Raw genomic sequence first — 20,669 nt, 5'->3', positions numbered from 1 at the left:
CCCCAAATCCTATGAGTCCCTTAATAAGTAGAAATCCATTAACCTGTTTGGAACGAACTCAGTGACAGCCTCCACAGCCCACCAGAGTAAAGAATTCCAGTGATTCCCACCTTCTGATGAAGACATTTCTTATCAAACCTAAATGGCCATCCCTTATTCTCAGCCTGACCTATTGTTCTGGACTCCTCAGCCAGGGGAAACATGCTCTCTTCACCCAGCCGCAGAACCCTCCAAAAAATGTGTAAATTTCAAAGAGATCGCCTCGCATTCTTCTAAACTGTAGAAAATACAGAGTCAGTCTATTCAACCCATCCTCGTACACCAAACCTACACTCTCTCTGTAGCAAATATATCCTTCCTTCGAAAAAGTCCAACAGTATCCACAATACTTCAGAAACAGAAAATCTGTAGATGCTGGAAATCCAAGCAACACACACAAAATGCTGGAGGAACTCAGCAGGTCAGGCAGCATCTGTGGAAAAGAGTACGGTCGCCGTTTCAGGCCGAGACCCTTCAATAGGTTTGGAGAGTAAAAGATGAGGAGTCAGAGTTAGAAGGTGGGGGGGAGGGGAGGAAGAAACTCAAAGGTGATGAGGTGAAACCGGGAGGGGGAGAGGGGCGAAGTAAAGAGCTGGGAAGCTGATTGGTGAAAGAGATACAGGGCTGGAGAAGGGGAAATCTGATAGGCCAAATCGAGATGCTATGTATCCTACCTGGGAACATGTTCTTGCCGCCAGCTTGTACTACATGGCTTCCAGATCCATTTTCAAGCCTCAAGTTTTGGTCTATCAGATTCCTCCTTCTCCAGCCATGTATCGCTTTCACCAATCAACTTCCCAGCTTTTTACTTCATCCTTCCCCCTCCAGGTTTCACCTATCACCTTGTGTTTCTCTCTCCCCTCTCCCCACCTTCTAACTCTGACTCCTCATCTTTTTTTTCTATCCAGTTCTGCTGAAGGATCTCTGCCTGAAACGTCAACTGTACCCTTTTCCATAGATGTTGCCTGGCCTGCTGAGTTCCTCCAGCATTTTGTGTGTGTCACAATACTTAAGATGTGGTTTTACTCTAGGTGAATCCTTTAAAAGCCTTTGTGATCGATCTATTCATCTATTAGCTGTTTATCTAAGTTATAACTAGTAGATCAGTAAGTGGAAGGGTTGAGAAGGTAGAGGTTAGGTCAAGTAAGACTGAAAGGAAGAACAGGCAGAACCAGGTTAATGAATGCAGTTGGTGCTGATGGGCTGAAATGTACTTATTTCAATGCAAGGTGGATTAAATGTTTAGTGCATAGAACATAGGAACAAGCCTTTCGGTGCACAATGTTAAACCAGTAATTAAACGTCTAAACTAATCCTTTCTACCAACACAATGTCCATATTCCCTGCACATTCATGTGCCTGTCTAAGAGCCTCTTAAATACCTCTGTGACACTTGTCTCCACTACCACACCAGGCAGCACATACCAGGTCCCAAACTCTCATTTTGTGAAAAAAAATCCGCCCCACACATCTTACGCCCTCGCATCTTAAATGCATGCCCTCTAATATATGATATTTTGACACAGGGAAAAAAAGATACCAACTATCTACTCTATCTATACCACTCATAACCATATAAATTTCTATCAGGTGGAGACCTCAGCGTACACTGCTCCAGAGAAAACAACCCAAGTGTGTCCAACCTCTCTTTACAGCACATGCTCTCTAATCCAGGCAGCATCCTGGTGAACCTCTTTGTACCCTCTCCAAAGCCTCCACATCCTTTCTGTAATGGGGCCACCAGAATTGAAAGCAATACTCCAGATGTGGCCTAATGAGAGTTTTATAAAGCTGTAACATAACTTCCAGACTCTTGAACTCAGTTCCTCAATAAATGAAGGCAAGAAATAAATGCTTTTTTTTAACCACCCTATCAAGCTGTGCAGCTATTTTCAGGGAGCTATGGAAATGGGGCTCAATATCCTTTGGCACATGAACACTGTTAAGGGTCCTGCTATTAACAGTGTACTGTCTCTTTACATTTCACCTCACAAGGTGCAATACCTCATACTTAGTCGGATTAAACTCTTCTACCATTTCTCCACCTATATCTGCAAATTATCTATATCTTGCTCTATCCTTCTGCAGTCTTCTACGCTATCCGCAACATCACAGATCTTCATTTCACTTGACAACTTACTAACCCATCCATCCACATTTTCATCCAGATCATTTATATACAGTATATCACATGCAGCAGAAGTCCTAGTACAGATCTCTGTCGAATATCATTGAATTATCGGCACCCAATTGCCCACCATTGAGAACATCTACCATAAACGCTGCCTGGGCAGGGTGAAAAGCATTATCAAGGATGCATCTCACCCTAACCAGGGACTTTTTACTCTCCTCCCATCCAGTAGGCGCTACAGGAAGAACTTCTTCCCTGAGGCTGTGACCCTGCTGAACCTCACCTCACAGCGCTAAGCAGTATTGCACCATATTGTACTGTCTCAGTACTTTTATATTTGTGTGCTGTAGCACTTACTTTTTATTCACAGTTATTTTGTAAATAACACTATTCTATGCATTTCTGGTTAGATGCTAACTGCATTTCATTGGCTTTGTATCTGTACTTGGCACAATGACAATAAAGTTGAATCTAATCTAATCATAGACTTCCAGCCAGTATATCCCATCAAACACTGCTCTGTCTTCCATGGGTAACCTAATTCTGAATCCTAATGGCCAGGTCACTATGGATCCCATACACCTTAATTTTCTGGATGAACTTCCCATGAGGATCTTGTCAAATACTTTACTAAAATTCATATAGGCAACAGCTACTTCTCTACTTTCAAAGTTCAAAGTACACTTACTATCAAAGTATGGATATATTACACATCCTTGAGATTCATCTCTTGAAAGGCTGCCACAAAACAAAGCAACCCAAAATAACAAATACAAAAAACACTGTTGAACATCCAATGTGCAGAGAGAAAAAAAACACACATCATGCAAACAGTAACTGCAAGCAAGTAATGTTCTGAGCTGAAGTCCTATCACCTGTCACCTTTATCATCTTCTCAGAAAATCTCAAACAAACATGATTTGCACCACACGAAGCCATGTTGACTGTTCGTAATTAGGCCAATGTTTTCCAAATTCTTGTAAGTTCCATCCCTAATAATCCTCACCAATAATGTCCCTACTACTTTGTATTAACATAAGACTCATAGATCTATAGCTTCTAGGAATATCCCTATTTCCTTTCTTCAATAAGGGGCATTAGCTGCTTGCCAGTCCTCTGGGAATTTGCCTGTGGCTACAAAGGACACAAAGGTATTGGTCAGGGCTCCAGTAATTTAACTACTTGCCTCTCTCACTAACCTGAAGTATGGCCTATCAGGCCGAGGAGTCTTATTCACCTAAATGTTCTTCAAGAGATCCTTTTCTTTATCTCAAAATGCCCTAGCATATTAGCATGCTGCACTCTGGTCTCACTACCCTCCATATTCTTCTCCCTGGTAAATACTGATACAAAATACTCACTTAGGACCTCACCAATATTCTCTACTTCCAAGAACAAGTTCCCTCCTTTATCCTTGAGTGGACTTACTCACTCCTGAGTTATCGTCTTGCTCTCGATGTATGTACAGAATGCCTTGGGATTCTCCATAATTCGTCTTACCAAAATATTTTCATGGCCCCTTCTGACTTGCCCAGTTCCCTTCTTGTGTTCTTTTCTAGGTAAGGCAAGTAAACTTAGAGACTGTGTTCATGGAACTATAGTTAATGCATGGACTGTGATGTAGCCATTACAGAGACTTGTTGAGAGAAAGACAGGACTGGCAACTGAACATTCTTGGATTCAGATGTTTCAGGTGTGATAAGAAAGGGATGTAAAGGAAGAGGAGGGATTGCACTACTGATCAGGGAGAGTGTCACACCAGCACTTAGACAGGACATCCTGGAAGCTCATCGACTGAGGCAATATGGACACAGCTCAGGAGTAAGTAAGGAGCAATTAATATGATGGGGTTATGCTATATGCCTTCCAAGAGCTGCAGGAGATAGAGTAACAGATATGTAGGCAGAGTATGGAAAGATGTAAAAATAACAGCTTAGCTGAAGTGGGTGACTTTAATCTTCTCAGTATTGAATGTAACTCATTTAGTGCCAGAGGCTTAGATGGGGCAGAATTTGTCAGGTGCATCCTGGAGGGTTCCTCATCACAGTTTGTAGATAACCCAGCCAGGGAAGGGGCCATACTGGATCTTGTATTGGACAAAGAGCCTGGCCAGATGATTGGAACTTCAGTGGGAGAGCACCTTGAGAACAGTGATCACAAGTTTTCAGACAATTATGGATGAGGATAAGACTGGACCTCGCAGGAAAGAGCTAAACTGACTGGGAAAATTAATTACAATGGTATTAGGCAGGAGCTGGGGAGAGTAGACTGGAAGCAGCTGTTACTGGGAAAGTTCATACCTGATACACAGGAGTCATTTAAATACCAGCTGGTCAGAATTCAGGACTAACATGTTCCTGTGTGGGAGAAAGACAAGGGTAGCAAAGTTCAGGAACCTTGGATGATGAGAGATGTAAATTTAGACAAAAAGTGAAATGAAGCATATGCATGCTTAGGAAGCTGAAATTGGAAGGGGCCCTCGAGAAATATAAAGGAAGCAGGAGAGTGTCACAATGGTGGGGAATTGGGAGCAAGGGTGGACCCAAATGCAAGACACATCTTGTGAAGTTAAGTAAATTTAGTTTATTGTTTGATACCAGGAGAGCTAGGCAGGAGCAGGAGTAGCGAACTGGACAAGGACTGAGGACTACGACTAGGCTGGGACCGAGGGTCTGGGCTAGGACTCGGAATAGGATCCCAGAACTAGAGGAGACATGAAGAGGCTAGGGTATGGACTCCGAGCCCGAGACTGGGCAAGGACCCAGTACCTGGGTGTTTCCTCGGGCTCGGACCCCAGAACCAGGCAAGGACATGACATGGGCTAGGGAGAGGAGGAACATGGAAAAACAGAGCCTCGGTCTCGGGAGAGCAGGTACATGGAACCATGTACACATACACAGAACACAGAGTCGGAACCCCTCCTTGGGTACAGGACATAGGGCCGGGACTCACACATAGAACAGAGAGCCGGGACCCCTCTTTGGGTACAGGACAAAGGGCTGGGACTCATGACCCCCTGCGGAGCAATGGGAAGACAGCCTGACATACCCCACGGAGGAGAGGACAAGACAAGACAAGACATGACCCCCCCCCCGCGGGGCAACGGCAAGACGGCCGGACTTACCCCGCGGAGACGAGGACAAGACAAGACCAACACGAAAGAACACTAGACAGTACCTATCTAACTCCGGCGATAGAACTAGACCGAGGTGCAGGCGAAGGCTACAGACGAGGGCTAGAGGCAATAGGGGCAGAGAAGGGATACAGACAGGGGGGGTAGGACAGGAATCACAGACCGCCAGGGCCGGTACTTGACTCAGAACTTAAATGCCGCCGGGGTCGGGACTTGACTCGGTACATGGATGCCGCCAGGAACGGGACTTGACTCAGTACTTGGATGCCCCCGGAGCCAGGACTTGAGTTGGAGCCTCCGGGTAGTGGCGAACTCTCAACTTGGCCCGGGAACAGTAGACAGCGGTTCTTGATTCCCTCTGGCGGGTTAACTGATGAACCCACCTCGGTGAGGAAACTTTGCAGGCTCGCTTTGGCGAGGTAACTTGACAGGGTTGCTCCGGTGAGGAAAGGTGAATTACCGGCACTCGCTTCGGCAGAGACTAGGCTTGCTCCAGCCAGATGACATCGGCACGTCGTACCTTGGTGACTTTGCAAATGCTCCCGTGCCAAACAGCTGAAAGCCAGAGACTATAAACTACCAGTTCAGCCGAGAGTAAGTTGCCTCTAATCACCAAGGCTGAGGGACACGGGAAAACAGGGAGTCAATGGTCCGGATCGTAACATAAACAAAGTAAATTTAAAGAGACCCCGATCCGGACCATTACAGAGAGAACTTAAATGGGGAGCCAGGAAATGCCCATGGCAAACAGGATTAAAGAGAATCCCAAAGCATTTTATACCTACATTAAAAGCAAGAGGATACACATGGAGAGGGTAGGACAACTAAAGGACAAAGGAAAGAATTTGTGTCTCAAGCCAGAGGAAGTGGGTTGAGATACTAACTAAGTACTTTGTTTTGGGATTCACTGAGGAGAAGGTCATGAAGGATAGTGACATCAGGAAGGGTTATGTTGATATTCTCGAGCATGTTGATATCAAGAAGGAGGAGATTATGGGTCTTTAGATGAATATTAAGGGGGACGAGTCTCCAGAATCTGTTTGAATCTATCCCAGGTTATTAAGAGAGGCACGAGAGGAAATTGCAGGGTCCTCGACAGAGATTTCTGTATCCTCTTTAGTCACAAGCAAGATCCCAGAGGACTTAAGGATAGCTAATGCTGTTCCTCTGTTTAATCAGTGCAGCACTGTAAGTTACAGAAATTAGAGTTCATACCATCAGGTTGGAGACTACCAGACAGAATATGAGGTGTTGATCCTGCTCCCCTGACTTGGAACATCTGGTGGTCAAGTGTCATCCAATCTATCTGCTGAAGGAGTCTTCTGCTGCCATTGTGTTTGCAGTGTACATTCCAACCCTGGCACTGGAAGAGCTGGGCACTGTGATCAACAGTCATGAGACAGTGCACCCGGATGCCTGCCTTATTATTGCAGGGAGATGTCAACCAGGCCAGTTTGAAGAAGTCTCTGAACAACTACCCACCAACATACCACCTGTGGAACCAGAAGAGTTTACATACTTAACCACTGTTACACCACCATCAAGAACACTTACCATGCCACCCCATGCCCAAACTTTGGCAAGTCCGATCACCTGGCTGTACTTCTACTCCCGGCCTACAGGCAGAGACTGAGGACCACAGCACCAGTGGTGAAGACTATGAAGGTATAGTCAAGGAAGGTGAAGGATTGTTTACAGGACCGCTTTGAATTGGTGGACTGGACCATATTCAAGGATTCATCTTCCGATCGGAATGACAGTTGTCACCAACTTCATCAAGGCCTGTGTGGATGAGTGTGTGTCCTCAAGAACATACTTTGAATGAAGCCAAACCAGAGGTAGGACTAGATTTGTAACATTCAAGACCAGTGGTCCAAAGCTTTACAAGAAGTCCAGCTAAGACTTACGGAACACCTTTGTAGGAGCAGAAAAGCAACCCTGAGTGAAGTTAGAGACGGAATCGAGTGCATGTCAGCTATGAAAGGGTTTGAAGGTGATTACTTCCTATAAGGCAAAACCTAACATCACTAATGGCTGTGACGCTTCACTCCCAGATGAGCTCAAAACCTTTTATGCATGCCTTGAAAGGAAGAATAAAACTCTACCTGGGTGAATACCCGCAGCATCCAGTGACCCTGTGATATCTGTTGCAGAGGCCACCATCAGAACATCCTTTGAGGGTGAAACCTCACAAGGAATCAAGCCCTGATGGTAGGGTATCAAAAAGCTGTGCCAACCGACTGACAGGAGTGTTCAAGAACATTTTCAATCTCTCCCTGCTGCAGTCAGAGATTCCCTCCTGCTTCAAAAGGGCATCACTCATACCAGCGCCCTAGAGGAGCAGAGTGAGCTGCCTCAACTACTATCACCCAGTGGCACTCACATCTACTGTGATGAAATGCTTTGAGAGGTTGGTCATGGCCAGAATCAACTCCTACCCAAGCAGGGACCTAGATCCGCTGCAGTTTGCCTATTGCCACAACAGGTCTACAGCGGGTGCAATCTCACTGGCTTCCCACTCAGTGTTGGACCACCTGGACAACAGCAATATTTACATCAGGCTGCTGTTTACTAAATACATCTCAGTGTTCGACATCATCATCCCCTCAATAATCACTAACAAGCTTCAAAACCAGGGCCCCTATACCTCTCTCTGCAACTGTATCCTTGAATTTCTCATTGGGTAACCACAGTCAGTGCGGATCCAAAATAATATGTTCTCCTCACTGACAATCAACACAGACGCACCTCAAGGATGTGTGCTTAGTCTATTGCTCTACTCTTTCTACACCCATGACTGTGTGGCTAGGCACAGCTCAAACACTATCTATAAATTTGCTGAAGACACAACTGTTGTCGGCAGAAAAGCAGACGAGGAGACATACAGGAGCAAGATAGATCAGCCGGTTGAGTGGTGTCACAACAACAACCTTGCACTCAACATCAGTAACACCAAGGAATTGATTGTGGACTTCAGGGAGGGGAAATTGAGGGAACACACACCAGTCCTCAATGAGGGATCAGCAGTGGAAAGAGTGAGCAGTTTCAATTTCCTGGATGTCAGCACCTTCGAGGATTTATCTTGGACCCAACATATTGATGCAATTATGAAGAAGGCACACCAGTGGCTATACCTCATTAAGAGTTTGAGGAGATTTGGTATATCACCAAAGATTCTAGCAAATTTTTACCAATACAGTGTGAAAGCGTTCTAAAAAATTGCATCACCATCTGGTATGGTGGCTCCAATGCACAGGATCGGAAATAGCTGCAGAGGGTTCTAACCTCAGTAAGCTCCACAGCATCAAGGACACCATCAACAGTTGAGTATCCTTGTGCACCAGTAGGGTAACATGCAGATATAACAGGCAGTTAGGAAAGAAAATGGTGGTCTTCATAATGGGAGGATTTGTGCATAGAAACAGGGATATCTTGCCGTGATTGTACAGGGCCATGGTGAGACCAAACCTTGAATACCGTGTGCAGTTTTAGTTTCCATATCTGGAGAGAGTTGAGTGAAGGTTCACTAGACCTACCCTGCGATGAGAGGAGTGACATATGAAGAAAGGTTGGATCAATTAGACACATAGTCACTAGGGTTTATTAGAGTGAGAGTTAACCTCAGAAACCAACACAATTTCAATGGGATTGGACAGATTAAATGCAGGAAGGATGTTCCTGACGGTGGGCAGAGAGCAGGGTTAAAGTCATGAGGAAAGGATAAGGGATGTCAGTTACCACTGATGTGAGGAGAAATTCCTTCTCTTGGAGTGTGGTGAATCCGTGGAATTCTCCACCACAGAAAGCAATTGAAGACAAACCATTCAATATATGCAGGAATTGGATGTTGTTCTTACGGCTGGAGGAATCAAGGGCTACAGAGGGAAAGTGGAACAGGGTACTGAGTGTTGATAATCTGCCAGGGTCATACTGAATGGTGGAGGAAATTCGGGGGATGAATAGTCTTTTGTTATTCCTGTTTGTTTCTATGTTATTTGCATAGATGGCAAAATGCAGCTGTCGCTCTGAGGTGTGCTCAGGGTTATTTTACAATGAGGACTGTAAACAAACTCATCTTGCATAAAGAAATGCTTAGAATCATAGACACAGCACAGGGACATTTAGCCTAATGTGCTTATGCTAGATCTTCAGTGGAGAGAGCCCACTTATACCAGCCCCTGTTCTTTCCCCAGAGCCCTTCATATGAATCAATTGCTTTGAAGTTACTTTCACCATCTTTTCAATCCATAATGTGAAACAAAATATCACAGTATTCAGTCATATGTGATTATACATTGTCATAGATCATTAAGACAGGCCATTTGGCCTACAGCGTCCAGTGTACCAAGCTATACTCATCCCATTTTGCAGCAGTCAGATGGTGGTGGATACCTCCTTGGGTAGTGAATAAATGCCAGACAGCAGGAACTCAAAATGACAGTCTGGGCCTGAACTGGAACTGATTGGAAAATCATCGCTGACTACAGTCAGTAAGACGTGGCCATTAAAAGGGCTTGCGTCTGTACTCCGGGACTCTATAATTCTATCTGTTATTACATGGGAGTGAACACAGCAGTACTGTGTTTTGCCATTCATTTTAAGTGTTTGTCAGTTATTTTCTTCAGTATCTGTTCTGTGAAAACTTCCCCGCGCTGAAACTTTTTAGGCCTACAGAGCCTTTGAAGGTAATTTTCTAAAAAATTCCTCAATATTCCGGATGTAGAAAGGTTAGGTGGCCACTGGTAAAGCTAACATACATTGGCCTTTAGAGATCTGAAATTCAGTAACTTTTGACTGCTGAAGTTCACAGGCTGATGTCCTTTCACAATTCTGTTCATTAAGCATTGTCTGAACTGCACAAATGATTGTGATGGAATTCTTTGGGATGATTGGCTAGTCATGCGGGAAAATGTATCCATGTGTACAGGCCAAATTCCTCTTTGGTTGCATCTGTCAATATTGATCAGCTCTGATAGTCTGCTCATTGGGATGATAACAGTGGTGCTGTGCAATAACCAAGACATGCTTAGCATTCCGAAAATTGGTTCCTGCTATCCAGTCTCTGAGAAAATTTGGGAGTAGGTGAGCAGAGGTAGTGGGGAGGGAGGGGGAGAGGGAGACACACACACACACACACACACACACACCTGTTGGTTGGGGTCAACCATGGATGTTGCACCCCAGCTGTCTACATGATACACAAGCCAGGGCAGTACGATATGGAGAGCAAGCTGTTGACCATTTAACACAGCTGATGAATCCAAAGGAATGGCAGGGGCTGATGCAGTTTGGCACCAGTGGCATCACAGGAGTTGTCAGTCAGGTTTGAACTCAAAGTAGGACTGCCTTGGGAATTCCAACTCCAGAATTTGCCTCAGTATTGACTACCGAAGTCTTTCTGATGAGTGGGTACAGCCGCAAGGCAGCGGAGGTTTGAGACCACAGTTTTCCTTCTCCTAGGTGGGCTGCCAGCCATGGCTGACGAGCCCCATCTGCCCAAAGAGACTGGTTTTAAGGTAACCTGCCTTTGCCCCTTGTCCTGTCGGCAGAAACAGTAGTTAAGCTTCGTACCTACTGTCAGCCACATGTGAAGGCCAGGAGCTGGACTTGGTTGTCAGAGACTATTTGAGATGTTCACCATTGGGAGCATTCAATAGGTAGTAGGAGCTTTTCCCCACCACCTCTCCCAGCTAGAACAGCCTTAAGGTTGACAGTACAATCGGACAATCCCCTAGACTTGCTGATGTCTGCAGGACATTGAGGATAGCCAAGGCCATTGGTGGATCATGCGAACTTTATAGAGGGTCAGTACTCAAATCCATTTGCATTTAGCAGCTGAAAAACACGGCTTCATTTGAGAGCTCCTTCAATATGGAGTTACAATTCTCCAAGGGTTGAAAGTGAGCATCGCCACGGGCCCTGGAGATGATACAAAAATTTGTGCAATTTAGACACTTTTTCAGTGGTGAAAGTGACTTAGTAGATTTCTCCAGCCAAATAATTCACCCATTCCTACAGAATCCCCTATTGTTTAAATGTGGATTTCCAGATTCAGAAGATGAAAATGTTTTGGGTCCTTAATTATTTATTTTTAATTAAATTCTTTTTAAATTATTGCAATTTTTTGCATAGATTATTGAAATCAGTCTTAATAGCTTTTAAATGGCTCTGATAAGAAACATAAAAAGATAAAGCTTTATGTACAGCCAAAGACTGCCTCTTAGGGTGGGTCTTCAGCATTATATTTCCTAAGACCCATATGCCACTGAGGCATTGGTGCACCTCACTCCTGGGTGAGGGGGTCAACTTCACTGGTCCTCTGAATTTGGCCATGCCAGTCGTTAGGCTAACTTGGAACTCAGCGTCTCAGCATGCATAAACACAAGCATTGTCTCTGTAGCAATGTTTATCTAATGAGGTTAGAATGGCCTTCATTCTGGAGTGTAGGGGTCATAAATTGGACAATTTCCTACTAGTCCTGCAGATTACCTACACTCCAGTGGATAGATTGTTAGAAATAGGGTAGAGCATTGCAGTAGAAAAGAGTAAAAAATGTGTCAAGGCAATGATGCACCTTTGTTAGACACCAAGGATGTGCTCAAAGCTTTCTTGGAGATCTGCACTATCCCCATTGATGCCTGGGAATCTCTGTCTCATGACAGATGAACGTGAAGAAGGAACATTTGGGATGGAATTGAAACCCTTTGGTCCAGACAGGGATACAGGGATTGCAAGAGTGGGTAGACTGGGAGCACCACCCAAGTCAAGCAACTCGTGTGGTTCTCACTTGTGTAGCTAACAAAACTCTACCAATTTTCTCAGCAGTACAAAGATAAGGATTACATGGGCAAAATTCTGGCAGGCACGTTTAAATGCATTGAGAATGTTAAATCGGAATATTTTCATGGTGTGATACTTAAGTGACCACACATGAACTCTCCAAGTGTAATGACAAAATCTTACGCAATTTTGGCACTTGATTTCTAAGGAAGTGAAACATTTATTATCTCTCAGCAGTATATATCTCTAGTCAGGATCCATCTATGTTAAGGTTTGGATACTGAACTGTAAATGTTATGTCTATTTCTGGTATTAATAAAATGCTTAGAACCAAGCCTTGGTTTATAGTTTATTAAGCATGTAGTATACACACAACAGATGGTGCTTACAGATCATAGCTGATTGGAGATTTGAACATTGACACTTCCTATCATGGTAGATAGAGTTTTTTATTCAAATCCAAGACATTTGTACGAAGTGGAACTTTTTTCCCACACTCTGATATTTCCCTTTGTGGAATCCAAATGTTTTGCATTCTATTACTGATTAAAACACAACATGCAAAAAGAATTTAATTGCATTTGTCCCTTATTAATATTTAGTTAATAATTCCCATATGCTCTCTCTCTATTGCACTATTTGTCAGTAGCTTTTCTCTTACTATGTATGATTCTACAATTCCTATGACCTTAAACTATAAAAGTAATTGATTCATTATTGTTCCAAGTTCCTGATTTTATAGAAACCCTAATCATCTGATAATGTACTGTATGTTCAATTGTTTTTGACACAATATCTTTAACAGCAATTCCTTGAGAGCAAGGATACGATTTAACATCTTTAATTGCCTCATCATTCAGGTGATTACTTTATCCTAAAACCATTAACAATTTAAAGATCATTACTAAAAATTTAGCACACTTTCCTGCTCAAAGATTAAAAGTGGCTTGTGTATATAATATTTCAGTAATATTTGAGTAATATTGTTTGATAAAGTATTCTCCGTTATTCACATAACTCATTAGGGGTTATATGTAAAAGTACACAAATGGCATACTTCACTATGTCACCACATCATATGTGTGTGCCCCTCTAAAAGTAAAAGCAAAACGTGCACACTTTATCCATGGGCTCCCATGCTTTTTCTTTCAATTAGTTTTGAAGTTACAAAACATTACAGAGGTGACAAGTAAGGTTTAAAATGAACCTGAGATGACCACCTATCTGTTGAAGCATAGCAAGATGTTCGTGTTCTTAAAAAAGCGCAGACAGATGTTTGAGTTTAAAAAAAGCGAAGCATGTGTCTCTTCGGAAGGGACAGAAATGGTCGAGTTAAGTGAAAAGGCAGAAACCAGACAAAGTTCACGGTTTCATAAACAGTAAGTACTGGGTGATAATAATCATAAATTAAAAAAAGCAGAAATGGCTGGCTACATCAGAAAAAAAGACACATTCGATTGCACAAGAGATAACCGGTTGTATACTGAGCAAATTGAGCAGTATCTTGAAGCAAATGAAACAGGCAACGAGAAGCAAATGCCAGTTTTGATGAGTGTAATAGGTGGAAAAGCATACAGTTTGTTTATAAGTTTAATTGTTCCAACCAAACCAGCCAAAATGTGCTTTCCTGATATGGTGAAAGTAACGCAGGAACACTTAGAACAAAAACCATTGTTAATTGAAGAACAACTCAGGTTTCATAAGCAGAATTGAAAGGAAGGGGAGCCCACACATGGCTGAATTGAAGAGATTGTCCAAGCATTGTCAGTTCAGCGAATGGCGTAATGATGCACTGAGAGACTGTTTAGTTTGTGGAATTTTACAAGAAAGTATTCAAAAATGGTTCCGAACTGAAGCACAACTCACATTTATAAGAGCAGTTGAAATCGCAGTATCTATAGAATCAGCAGACAGAGATGCAATTGTGTTGCAGTCAGGAATCAAAGCGAGCATGAACAAAATTACAATGTCCAAACATAAACCTGATTGGCCGAACAAATTATGTTACCTTTGTGGCAGGAGCTCACGTACACCTGACCAATGCAGGTTTAAAGGCAAAACTTGCAGAAAATGCAACAAAGTAGTGCACATAAAAAGAACATCTGGGGCAGACAAAAATAAATGATTTGTGCGGGAAAGAGAAAAAGTTTGACAAAGCCTGTCCGGTTCCTTATACCATCCACAATAAAGTAGCCACTGTGCAAAATCACATGGAGGCTGAATGCTTTCTTTCAAAGGTTGAGTGGAGCCCATGGACAATGTTCCTAGTAGCCACCAAGAACGGGTCTATCAGGATCTGTGGTGATTTTAAGGTCACCATCAGCCTGGTATTGAACGTATATCAATACCCTCTGCCCAGGATAGAGGATCTTTGCAAACAATTCCGCAAAGTGAAGCCTACCTACAGATGGAGATGGAGAAAGAGTCCAAAGTGTTTCTCACCAGAAACACTCTCAAAGGGCTTTATCGCTATAATAGACTTAATTTTGGAGCAACATCTGCACCTGCACTCTGGCAGAAAGCTATGGACCAGGTGCTGTAAGGCTGCCCAAGCACTCAGTGTTACCTGGATCACATCATTGTTACCAGTGAGAATAACAAGGAACATCTCCGACATCTCAAGACAGTGTTAAAAAGATTATGGGCTCAGAGCATGACGGAAACAAGTCTGAATTCTTTAAGCCATTGACGCACAAGAATTACGCAAGTGTGCTGAGAAAATTCAAGCAGTGGTGAATGCCCCAAGGCCAAAGGGTGTGTCACGTTTTGTGGTTCTTTTTTTGGATTTGTCAATTACAATAACAGGTTCCTGCCAAACTTGGCTACTGTGCTCCACCCTTTGAACTTATTACTACAGAGTGGGAAGAAGTGGCAATGGACAAAGCAGTGTGAAGTGCCTTTCCAAGAGACAAAGGAAATGGTGACATCAGACACTGTACTCACAGATTATGATCTACACTGCCCAGTGAAACTTGTCTGTGGCTCCTTGCCTTATGGTATAGGTGCAGTCATGAGTGATGGAAGTGAATACCCCATAGCCTTTGCATCGCATTCCCTTACCACTGCATAGAAAAATTATGCACAGATTGACAGAGAGGCCTTGAGTCTGGTTTGATGTGTAAAATGTTTCAACCAGTACTTGTATGAGAGTAAGTTTACCCTCATTACTGATCATCAACCACTAGTGTCCAATTTCAGTCCACAGAAGAGCAGCAGCAGCTAAAGTGTTGGAGGAGCTACACGCATGGTTAAAATGAAAGCATTGGCTCGAAGCTTTGTCCGGTGGCCTGCGACAGATCAGCAGATCGAGTAGCTTACCGTGCAGAGTTCGGGATGCCAAGAGCAACATGGAGAAGAAAAGTGTCAGATCTGTCAGAACTACTTCCTACAGTCCCAGATTCAACTCCTACAACCACCACGGAGGGGGTCCCTGAACCTGAGATTGTTCCACAGCCACATCTCACCTGCCAAGCTGAGTGACCCCCTTGTCAGGAAAGACATTATCCCACAAGAGTAAGAAATTAATCTCCACAGTGATTAAATCTTTTGTTCTCAATGGGACAATTTAAAATTTGCCATGCTGTGGATGTCAATATAGCAATTGTATGATATAGTGTATATATACATAATTCATTTCGGGTTATGTAAAAGTATGTAAATTACATACGTCATTACGCCACCACGTTATATGTGCGCGCATTTCTAAAAGTAAAAATGTTATTCCCGGGCTCCCGTGCTTTTCTTTCGATTAGTTTTGATCTAGGTTGCTATTACTATAATAGCAATATAAATCAATAAATAGTATCACATTTGTAGATGTCAGGACAAAATAAGTAATCCTTACCAAGAATTTCTCCACTGTTTGCTCCACAGCTAACACTAAAATGTTATTTCATAGGAAAAGGAAAAGATTATTTTGTTTGTAACCATTCAGTTAGATCTCAATCTCAAATCTATATATCCATCTTAAGGCCATATAACTTTGGGCTATGTTCTCATTCTGATGAAAGTACTGAAATTATCACTGAATCTATAATTAGCTACACCCTGGTGACTCTGTGCTGCACCCCATCTAAAGCTAAATGCTGTCCTTCAAACAGAGTTTGACCAAGTTCTTGTGCATCTGAAGCCATAACTCCTCTCCTTACCAAGATTATGGACTAACAGGCTCTGCATTACTACTGATGGCAAAATGGTGTAAAACAGCATCCTCCACTGCAATGTGGGGATAGAAAAAGATGTCAACATTCAAAGGACCACTTCAGGGAAGATTACAAATTAGGATCAGAAATTAAACCTAGTGTGCCGAAGGGTCTCAGCCCGAAACGTCGACTGTGTACTCTTTTCCATAGATGCTGTCTGGCCTGCTGAGCTCCTCCAGCGTTTTGTGTGTTGCTCGGATTTCCAGCATCTGCAGATTTTCTCGTTTGTCATCAAAGTAGGAGCTTGTAACCACAAAATGATGCACAATGAACTACCAAGAAGAAGAAGCCTGATGAAAGTGGATGAAATAAAATTAGTACTGACTAAGAGTTTTGACTCAGAGAATCAGGAAGCAAGGTAAGTTTTGTAGGAACAAACCAAAGGCCATCCAGATTTGGAGTTCAGAATAACAGGTCATTTCAAGTCAAGTCAAGTCAAGTCACTTTTTATTGTCATTTCGACCATAACTGCTGGTACAGTACACAGTAAAAATGGGACAACGTTTTTCAGGACCATGGTGCTACATGAAACAATACAAAAACTATACTGAACTACGTAAAACAACACAAAAACTACACTAGACTACAGACCTACCCAGGACTGCATAAAGTGCACAAAACAGTGCAGGCATTACAATAAATAATAAACAAGACAATATGCACAGTAGAGGGCAGTAGGTTGGTGTCAGTCCAGGCTCTGGGTATTGAGGAGTCTGATAGCTTGGGGGAAGAAACTGTTACATAGTCTGGTCGTGAGAGCCCGAATGCTTTGGTGTCTTTTGCCAGATGGCAGGAGGGAGAAGAGTTTGTATGAGGGGTGCGTGGGGTCCTTCATAATGCTGTTTGCTTTACGGATGCAGCGTGTGGTGTAAATGTCTGTAATGGCGGGAAGAGAGACCCCGATGATCTTCTCAGCTGACCTCACTATCTGCTGCAGGGTCTTGCGATTCGAGATGGTGCAATTCCCAAACCAGGCCATGATGCAGCTGCTCAGGATGCTCCCAATACATCCTCTGTAGAATGTGGTGAGGATGGGGGGGGTGGGAGATGGACTTTTCTCAGCCTTCGCAGAAAGTAGAGACACTGCTGGGCTTTCTTTGCTATGGAGCTGCTGTTGAAGGACCAGGTGAGATTCTCCGCCAGGTGAACACCAAGAAATTTGGTGCTCTTAACGATCTCTACGGAGGAGTTGTCGACGTTCAGTGGAGAGTGGTCGCTCCGTGTCCTCCTGAAGTCAACAACCATCTCTTTTGTTTTGATCACATTCAGAGACAGGTTGTTGGCTCTGCACCAGTCCGTTAGCCACTGCACCTCCTCTCTGTATGCTGGCTCATCGTTCTTGCTGATGTGACCCACCACGGTCGTATCATCGGCGAACTTGATGATGTGGTTCGAGCTGTGTGCTGCAGCACAGTCGTGGGTCAGCAGAGTGAACAGCAGTGGACTGAGCACACAGCCCTGGGGGGCCCCCGTTCTCCGTGTGATGGTGTTGGAGATGCTGCTTCCAATCCGGGCTGACTGAGGTCTCCCAGTCAGGAAGTCTAGGATCCAGTTGCAGAGGGAGGTGTTCAGGCCCAGTAGGCTCAGCTTTCCAATTAGGTGCTGAGGAATAATTGTGTTGAATGCTGAATTGAAGTCTATGAACAGCATTCAAACGTACATGTCTTTTTTGTCCAGGTGGGTGAGGGCCAGGTGGAGGGTGATGGCAATGGTGTCATCTGTTGAACGGTTGGGACAATACGCGAACTGCCGGGGGTCCAGTGAGGGTGGCAGCAGGGTCTTGATGTGTCTCATGACGAGCCTCTCGAAACACTTCATGATGATGGATGTGAGTGCAACGGGACAGTAGTTGTTGAGGCAGGACACTGAAGACTTCTTCGGCACAGGGACGATGGTGGCGGCCTTGAAGCATGTTGGAACGACGGCGCTACTCAGGGAGATGTTGAAGATGTCAGTGAGAATCTCAGCTAGCTGGTCTGCACATCCTCTAAGCACTCTGCCAGGAACATTGTCTGGTCCAGCAGCTTTCCGTGGGTTGACCCTGCACCGGGTTCTCCTCACACAGGCCACGGTAAGACACAGCACCTGGTCATTTGGAGGAGAGGTGGTCTTCCTTGCCGCCACGTCATTGTCTGCCTCAAAACGAGCGTAGAAGTTATTCAACACATCTGGGAGGGAGGCATCTCCAGCACAGGCAGGTGGTGTTGTCTTGTAGTTGTTGGTTGACCACCCAGTAGCTTATTTTTCTAAGAAATTTAATATCCATCAGAGAAATTATTCCACTGTGGAAAAGGAGTTACTGGCCATCATACTGGCATTACAACATTTTGAGGTTTATATTTGTCCGGCACAGAAACCACTGGTAATTTACACTGATCACAACCCATTAGTGTTTTTGGCCATTATGAAGGATAAAAACAAAAGGTTGCTAAGTTGGAGCCTGGTCCTACAGGAATTTGATACCAAAATAAAACATATAAAAGGAACGGACAATGTGATTGCTGACTGTCTGTCAAGGTGTTGAAAATTTAAAGTTCTCTGTTTTAGCCGAACAGCTGATGACCCTGTATAATAGTGTGTATCTATTAATGCATTCATGCCCATAATTTTTACCCCGGTAAAAATCCTTTGACCGGGAGGGGTGTGATGACAAACCAAGTTATCAGAAGATTGATGCTGATGAGAGAGATAAGAGAGACAATGAAGAAACATTCAAAATGCTAATAAGAGAGCAGAGAGAGATTAACGAGAAAGAAACACATTTCAGAATATTGACAGACCGGTTGCTTTGAACCTGAACTGTTTGAAGTTTGATGGACAGGCGATACCCCAGCTGGGGGATAAAAAGAACAGGTTCGCTAGGGCACGACACACAACACGAGATCACGAGACAACGAGACCCTGGAAGAGCGGTGTGCCCTCACAAGTTGGTGGAAGTTGAGGTCTGGTTCGAGGGAACCGACCATAGACTGACAGGGTGAAAAGGGACAATCGGCGGGAACCTGGTGTGTGTGTCCGCCCTTGCCTGGGTGCCGGGTTCACCGTGGAAGAACGGTCGTATCCGGAACGGAGGGGTCACAGTCGGTGACCACAGAAGGACATAAAAGGGTTCGCCCGAAAGCTAACTGTGAAGAACATCAAAGGTCTGTCTGACTCAAAATTTGCGTTCTCTCTCTCTCTCCAAAGGCACAACAGCGATTACTGCGAACTGTACTAAGCTGAACTGAACTCTGCGTCACTTGAGACTGATCATTTTACCCCTAGACTGCGATAGAGCTTACCCTTTTACCTATTACCCCAGTCCTGTGTACATGCGTGTTTTATCAATGCTAACCTGTTGCATTTATACCCTTACAATTAGAGTACTGTGTTACTTATTTCTTTAATAAAACTTTCTTAGTTTCTGTTAAACCAGACTCCAACACATGGTCCATTTCTGCTGGTTTGGCAACCCAGTAACATAAGTGGGGGCATGTCCTGAATGCCCTTCTACATGCGCTGCGTGTCGCCGCAGTGCTGGAAGTGGCTGTGGATTCGCTGGGCGTGGGCACGCTTTGCCTCTCTGATGGCCCGGGACAGTTTGGCCCTCGCTGTTGTTCGGGCTGCCTTGTCACCTGCTCTGAAGGTGGAATCACGGGTCCTCAGCAGCGCACCCACCTCCGCGGTCATCCATGGTTTCTGGTTAGCGCGTGTAGTGATGGTCCTGGCCACAGTGGCATCATCGATTCACTTGCTGATGTAGCTAGTCACTGATGCCCTGTACTCCTCTAAGTTGGTAGAGTCGTCATCGGTTGCAGCCTCCCTGAACGTGTGCCAGGCAGTGTGCTCAAAGCAGTCTTGAAGAGCAGAGATGGCTCTTTAGTAAAAGTCTGGTGCGCACCAGGAGACCAGTCAAAGCTGATGGCATAGAGGTATCTAAGATCAGAGAGGGTCGGTTTAAATTGAGGAGTGAAAGGTTTAGAGGGGATTTGAGGAAGAATTGTTCCCCCAGAGGTGGTGTGTGTGTGTGGGGGGGGGGAGGGGGGTGAAATCTGGAACGCATTGCCTGAGAGGGTGGTGGCGGCAGACTCTACCCGGCATTAAACAATTATTCAGCCGAGCACTTGAATCACGAAGGCAGAGGAGGGTACGGACTAAATGCTGGGAAATGCAGGGCAGAAAGGCTTTTGACTCTCTTTCCACTGAAGCTGATACATTCACATGGGGAACTCTCCAAAATACACACTGCTTTCATTCCAAGTGAGCAATGCCTTTGTTGAATTTGTTTTCGACGGGTTAACGGCATAGCTGATTGGTGTGCAGGGGAGTGGGACGGGTGTAGGTCCGCAGGCCGGTGATTGGGAGAGGAGCAACGGAGGTGGGATCGGATTTGGCGTTGGGCTGC

The sequence above is a fragment of the Mobula hypostoma genome, chromosome X1, assembly GCF_963921235.1.
Source record: "Mobula hypostoma chromosome X1, sMobHyp1.1, whole genome shotgun sequence".
Lineage (NCBI taxonomy): Eukaryota > Metazoa > Chordata > Chondrichthyes > Myliobatiformes > Myliobatidae > Mobula > Mobula hypostoma.
Note: the sequence above shows the minus strand (reverse complement) of the source record.